Consider the following 6557-nt stretch of genomic DNA (forward strand, 5'->3'; position numbering starts at 1 on the left):
CACCCTGAGTTGTGTATTCACACCCTCCCCTCCCCCAGCTGTGTGTTCACACACCCACCTCCCCGAGCTCTGTGTTCACACCCCCCACCTCCCCGAGCTCTGTGTTCACACCCCCCAGCTGAGTGTTCACACCCCACCTCCCTGGGCTCTGTGTTCACACCACCCCAGCAGAGTGTTCACACCCCCCCAGCTGTGCGTTCACACCCCCCCACCTCCCCGAGCTCTGTGTTCACAGCCCCCCAGCTGTGCATTCACACACCCCCACCTCCCTGAACTGTGTGTTCACACACCCCCACCTCCCCGGGCTCTGTGTTCACACACCCCCAGCAGTGTGTTCACACACCCCCAGCTGTGCGTTCACACCCCCCCACCTCCCCAGGCTCTGTTTTCACACCCCCCAGCTGTGTGTTCACACCCCCACCTCCCCGAGCTCTGTGTTCACACGCCCCAGCTGTGCGTTCACACCCCCCCACCTCCCCGAGCTCTGTGTTCACACACCCCCAGCTGTGCGTTCACACACCCCCACCTCCCCGAGCTCTGTGTTCACACACCCCCAGCAGTGTGTTCACACACCCCCAGCTGTGTGTTCACACACCCCCACCTCCCCGGGCTCTGTGTTCACACACCCCCAGCAGTGTGTTCACACACCCCCAGCTGTGCGTTCACACCCCACCCACCTCCCCAGGCTCTGTTTTCACACCCCCCAGCTGTGTGTTCACACCCCCACCTCCCCGAGCTCTGTGTTCACACGCCCCAGCTGTGCGTTCACACCCCCCCACCTCCCCGAGCTCTGTGTTCATACACCCCCAGCTGTGCGTTCACACCCCCCCACCTCCCCAGGCTCTGTGTTCACACACCGCCCCCCCACACACTGCGTCCCTGTTGCTAAGTGCTCAGGGCACTGCCCGAGTCTCCAAAGGAGCGAGGTCAGGATTAGAGCCCCAGTGACTCCAGTGCAGGGGGAGGGGTGGAGGGATAGTGGCTCTAAACTGGGCGCTGACGAGGCCTCCTGGCAGACCTGTGCTCTCAGGAGCTGGTACGGGGTTACCCCCCGACCCCCCATAGACCGTCTCCACAGGATGGTCTCGAGGCCGAGCTTCATTCCCCTCGTCCACCTCTTGTGTCCCCAGCCTCACTGGCTTTGAACATCTGTGGGGATGCAACCATCGTCCCTCTGGTGTAAAGAAGGTTAAAGCTGGGGTGTCATGGTGTGGGCGGCCGGCTCCTTGCACTGGGGCTCCCTCTCCCAGTGACCGGGGCAGCCCGTGGCCACTGGTCAGGATGACATGACCCTCCAGAGAGTTCTTGCCCCTGTGCTGACCATGGCCTTGTAGGGACCCGGCCCCTCTTTGTAAAGAGTCAGCCCTGAAGCCCCTCCCAGTCCACGTCTAGGGCTGGAGCTCAGGATGCGCTGAGGGACCGGTAGGGAATCTGGCAGGTGCCGAGTGTTGGCAAGGCTCTCTCCACGCGCCAGGAGCCCCCGGGGCTGAACCATGGGCCGTTCCCTCCGTGGCCTCGTCCCAGGCGGCCTCGCCTTCCCCGTGTAAGTCATCATGACAAATTCAGCCCTCACCGTGAGCCCTCTCTAACTTGTTTATTGGGTTTTGTGGTTGGAGACGCATGTGCAAGCACCCAGGATTTTTGAATGGTTTCCATTCTACCAGTGAACACCAAGTAAGCAGTTGTCTGGATGTAGTGATGCGGGAAAGTTGGAAATAATTTGTACGTAAAATTGCACTGCTGGGAGGACCCAGGACAGGCAGCCTTTGGAGGATGGTTTCAGGCGAGCGCCCTGTCACAGGGCCGTACATCCTCGGCACGGTGAGGGGGTGGGAGCTGATGGCCAAGGAGGGGTCTAGTATCCCCCTCCACCAACTCCCTCTCCTCGGCCCATTTGTGCCCTGAGCTGGGTCCTGGGCCGAGAGCTCTTCTCGCTGTGGTGAGCATGGCCCAGCCGACACCTCTGCCCCTGACCCGGCGCTCCCTGATGGTGGAGGCTGCTTCTGCTTTGCTCATTACTCCCCGGCCCCAAGCACAATGCCTGGCACACAGCAGGTGCTTAATGAACGTTGGCTGTCGGCTGGGGGTTGGGCAGTGGAATAGGTGGTAGGGGGAAGGGCAAGGGAAGATGGCCCAGGGGCACATAGGTGGCCGAATCTGGCCTGGGATGGTGGGAGCATGCCGCCTGCGCCCCCTCTGGCCCAGGAACACGTGCAAGGCCTGAGAGCCTGGTAGCCAAAAGCAGGGCTTTGCATGCACGTGCTTCTAATTTCAAGGATGTTTATATTTTTAATCGAAGCAAGTTGCCAAGTGGCTTCCCATCCCCATGCCCGGGTGGCACACGGGTGCCAAGACGGTGCAGCGCAGGCTGGCGAGGCTGAAGGGGACGCCCAGGTGCTGGGGGCCTGGCCTGGCCTGCCACGGGGCAAGTGGTGGGCAGCTCCGCACAGACCCTGCTGGGGGTGTTGGGGGTTGCCCTGGGTGGGCCGGGCCAGCGACTGTGTGGCCGCGTTTGGCCCGGCATCTGGCCCCTGTCTTGGTGCCAGGCTGGCCGTGGCTCTGCCCGGCACGCATGCAGGCGCGGAATCTAGGTCAGGCTGGTGCAGGGGGGCCAGGAGGTGGGGGCAGTGCCGGCTCCCATGGGCTCTGTCCAGTGACTGGGCTGCGGCAGCCTGGGGCTGGGTCCTGACCCAGTGACCCGGCCAGGCCCCTGGCTGATCAGGGCTTGAGGTTATCCTGAGGGGGCGTGGAGGGAGGCGCATGGATGTGCTGTGGCTGCAGGTACCACTGTCCAAGTGCGGACCGGGCCCCTGGGCAGCTGCGGGCCTGGGCACGAGGGTGTGGCCTCGGCCATTCAGGCAGAGCCTTCTGGAAGCTCTCCTCCCTCCCGCTGTCCGTGGCCTCCTCTCCCTGCCAGCCCATTGTCGCCCTGGATCGCCCCATTCTTCTTGCGTCCTCCCACGGGTTCGTCTGCTGCCCCAGGGCTCTGGCCAGATGAGGGCCTCGGCTCCCTCCTGCCCCAGCAGCCCTTGAGGAGGCTGTGGGGATGAGGACCTCCCTGGCCAGCGGGACTCCACCGCCCCTGGTGCATCCTGAATCCAACCATTCCGGGCTGTCGTTTCCACTTTGTTTCGTTCTTCTGCCTGGGAGTGTGGCGAAGACGGTCCTTTCGAAGTGTCTGCTGGCTCCACCAGGCTTGGGGGACCAGGAGACAGGTTCATGCCCATGTTGGGGGCTGGCACGGGGGTGCTGGGGGCAGTGGGGGTGCCACGCCCAGAGCAGCACCCTTCCCACCCGGTGCCTCTGCGTTGGGGGTCTCCTGGGCTGTTCACCCCATACCCCAAGTTTCTGGGTTCCTCGGGTCCCACTTTCTCGAGGCATCTTCTCAGATGCCGCTCCCTTGGTTTGCGCAGGCTGCACACCTCACTGCTACTTTATACTCCAGCCGGCCCCCTCCATCTCCCCCAACGGCCTGTGGTCACTCTGGGCAGCTGTGGTTGATCTGGGTGGCTGTGGGCAGGCTGGCTCCCCTGGGTCTGTGACCACAACCTCAGGCCCGAGCCCTGGACTCAGCTCATCACAGGGGTGACCCCATGGGCGTACCGTAACGCTAACCCGTACCCTAACCTGTACCCTAACCGTAACCCGTCGCCATACCCTAATCTGTACCCTAAACTGTACCCGTACCCTAACCCTAACCCGTACCCTAACCCTAACCTGTTGCCATACCCTAACCTGTACCCTAAACTGTACCCATACCCTAACCCTAACCCGTACCCTAAACCATACCCTAATCCTAACCCGTACCCTAATCCGGGCCTGGGGGAGCAGGGACTCTTCATATGGGGGACATCACAGGGCCCAGACAGAGGGGCTGTCCCCTGCCTGGTCCCCGTGTGCCACTTGCTTCTCCCTCCCCAGCTGCTTCCCAAAGCAGGATGTTGCTAAGCCCGTACTGGCATGTTGAGTGTGTGTCTCAGGTGGTGGGGTGGGTCCGGCCACCCATGAGGGCCTCCCGAGCGGCTCAGTACCTTAACAGAAGCCTTACCACTTACAGAGCTCTTAAACCAACCAAGAAAGTGACACTAAATTGGCTTCAGTGTTGAATAATTAATAAAACTTCCCCCGTGTGGCTGCCGGGCCCTGTGTCTCTCCCAACAGCGGGGCTGTCAGTACTGTGTCGTCACCCAAGCGGCCGCCTTTCCATCTTTTTTTTTTTTTTTTTTTGCGGTACGCGGGCCTCTCACTGCTGTGGCCTCTCCCGTTGCGGAGCACAGGCTCCAGACGCGCAGGCCCAGCGGCCATGGCTCACAGACACAGCCGCTCCGCGGCATGTGGGATCTTCCCGGACCGGGGCACGAACCCGCGTCACCTGCATCGGCAGGCGGACTCTCAACCACTGCACCACCAGGGAAACCCCGCCTTTCCATCTTTAAACAAGTGCTCGACTCTTTGGAGAGGTGGTTAAGATGTGCCGCGTGCTGGCTGGGGTGGGCCGCGGTGCCCACACTTGAGGTGGCAGGAGGGGCCAGTGTGACCTTCGGGGTGACCCAACTGGAAGGGGAGCTGCCTGGGGTCAGGGCCTGGGTCCTGGTCTCGGCTCAGCTCTGCCTGGCTGTGAACCCCGGGCAAGACCCCTCTGTTCGGTTTTCCTTTCGGAAAAGCAGAGGTTGGACCCGGTGGCCTCTGGGGCCCCTTCTAGCTGGGACATTCTGAAGAAGCAGCCTTGGAGAAGCAGCATCAGGGACCCGCCGGGGCCACTCTGCTGTGCACGGGTTCCCTGCTGCTGGTGGGCCCTCGGCAGAGCCCTGCTTGCACCTGGGCTGCAGTCTCAGATCAGTCTCTTGAGCGGGTCGTGGGGAAGTGTTTCCTTGGAGATGTATGTAGGACGGAAGTCGGAAGCCGAAATCGAGGTGCCCCATGGAGGTTTCTGAGGGTGTACGTCTGCCTTTACTCCACTGGTGGGAAGGTGATCGCTCACGGCCTCTTGCTCCTGGGGTCTGTCAGGCTCAGTGGCTGCTGCTGCCCAGGCACGGGTCAGGGCCGTGCTCTTCGCACAGCGGCCCCCCTCAAAGTGGGCATTGCCCTTGGACCTTTGGCGCAAGATGGCCTGGCCCCGGCTGGTACCCCACCAGGTGCCCACTGCTCCGCACTGCCCTCCAGATCTTCTTCCGTGGCCTCAGGTGGGTCTCCAGGCTGGCCACCCCCTCAGACCTGCTGGACCTTCCTCGGTTACAGACACGGATGCTGAGGGCAGAGGGTGGTGAATTCCACGTGTCACGTGGAGGCTGACCCAGGCTGTGCACGGAGGCGCCCCGACGAGCCTCTGGGCACATGCATGTGCACACACACAGGCCCTTGCAGCCCCGTCAAGACAGGAGAGGCCCTGGCCTGGTCATGGCCCACGTCTCCAGCCTCACCCTGGGACAGGGGATGCCTAATGGTTTTTTTGGGAGATCAGAGGTGTAGGAGTGTTTCCTGCAGGACCACCAGAGAGGGGCTGCATTATACCCTTCAAGTAAATCGTGGAGCTCTAAGTGGAAAGTGGGTTTCAGGCTGTGGCAGGGCACTGGCGGGCCATGGAAGTCAGGGACCCAGGTTCTGCCCCCTGAGGCCCTGGGCTGCCCCTGCCCTTCTTGGGCGCGCGTGGGGAGCATCAGGGCCAGGTCTGGGTGGGGCAGCCCAGGGCCGGGAGGAGGGGAGGGCTCGGCAGGGTTCCCACGCGGCCCTGGTTGTTGGGCACAGACAGTGAGGGGCTGCCCCCCTTTGCAGAGCCTGGCCCCGGGAGCACGTGTGCAGTGTTCCCATTGTTCAGGCAAGGAAACCGAGGTGACACATGAGGTTTGTCCCCTTACAGGCCTGGCCGGGAACCCAGGGCTCTGGGTCCAAGGTCCAGGCTGGCCTCCACGTCTTAGGGCACAGTCTCCTCCTGGCAATGCTTGGGTGGACTCAGCTGGAGCTCATGGCCAGGTCCATCCTCAGACTGGCCCCGGTCCAGACACAGCGCTTTAGACCTGGAACGCAGGGACCCCATCCCAGAGGCGGGGTAGGGGGATGACTGCTCTAGGCTCAGTCCTCCTCCACTGTTTTGACCTGTGAGGCCACACCCACTGCCCCCACCCTGGGTGTAACCCCAGGCCTGAGCAAAGCCGTCTGCCTCCCAGTCAGGCAGGTTTGTGCAGCTGGGCCTGATCCCGAAGCCGGGGTGCTGCATACAGGAGCAGGGTGGTGGGAGGGAGGCAGCTCAGGCTGTGGAAGGGGCAGTGCACCCGGCCGGGGACAGAGGTGGGGCTCAAGGGCACAAGGTGCCCACCCCAGCGACAGGGGCCCCGTGCCCACCCCCCATCACCTGACTGTGTATTCCAGTCCCCTTCCTCAAACAAGAAGGAAACTAAACCCCTGGGGGCCAGCAGGCCCTTCCTCCCACCCACTGCTAGCCAGGCCAAAGGCTCTCAAAGGTGGAATTTTGCTTAAATGCCCAGAAAGGAGATTTAGGAGATCAGAATCTTAAGCAAATTAACATGTGCCGTAGGCGGCTTTTAATCACCGCCTTGAAT

This window comes from Mesoplodon mirus (genome assembly GCF_964341445.2).
Source record: "Mesoplodon mirus genome assembly, chromosome: 3".
In the NCBI taxonomy this organism is placed as follows: domain Eukaryota; kingdom Metazoa; phylum Chordata; class Mammalia; order Artiodactyla; family Ziphiidae; genus Mesoplodon; species Mesoplodon mirus.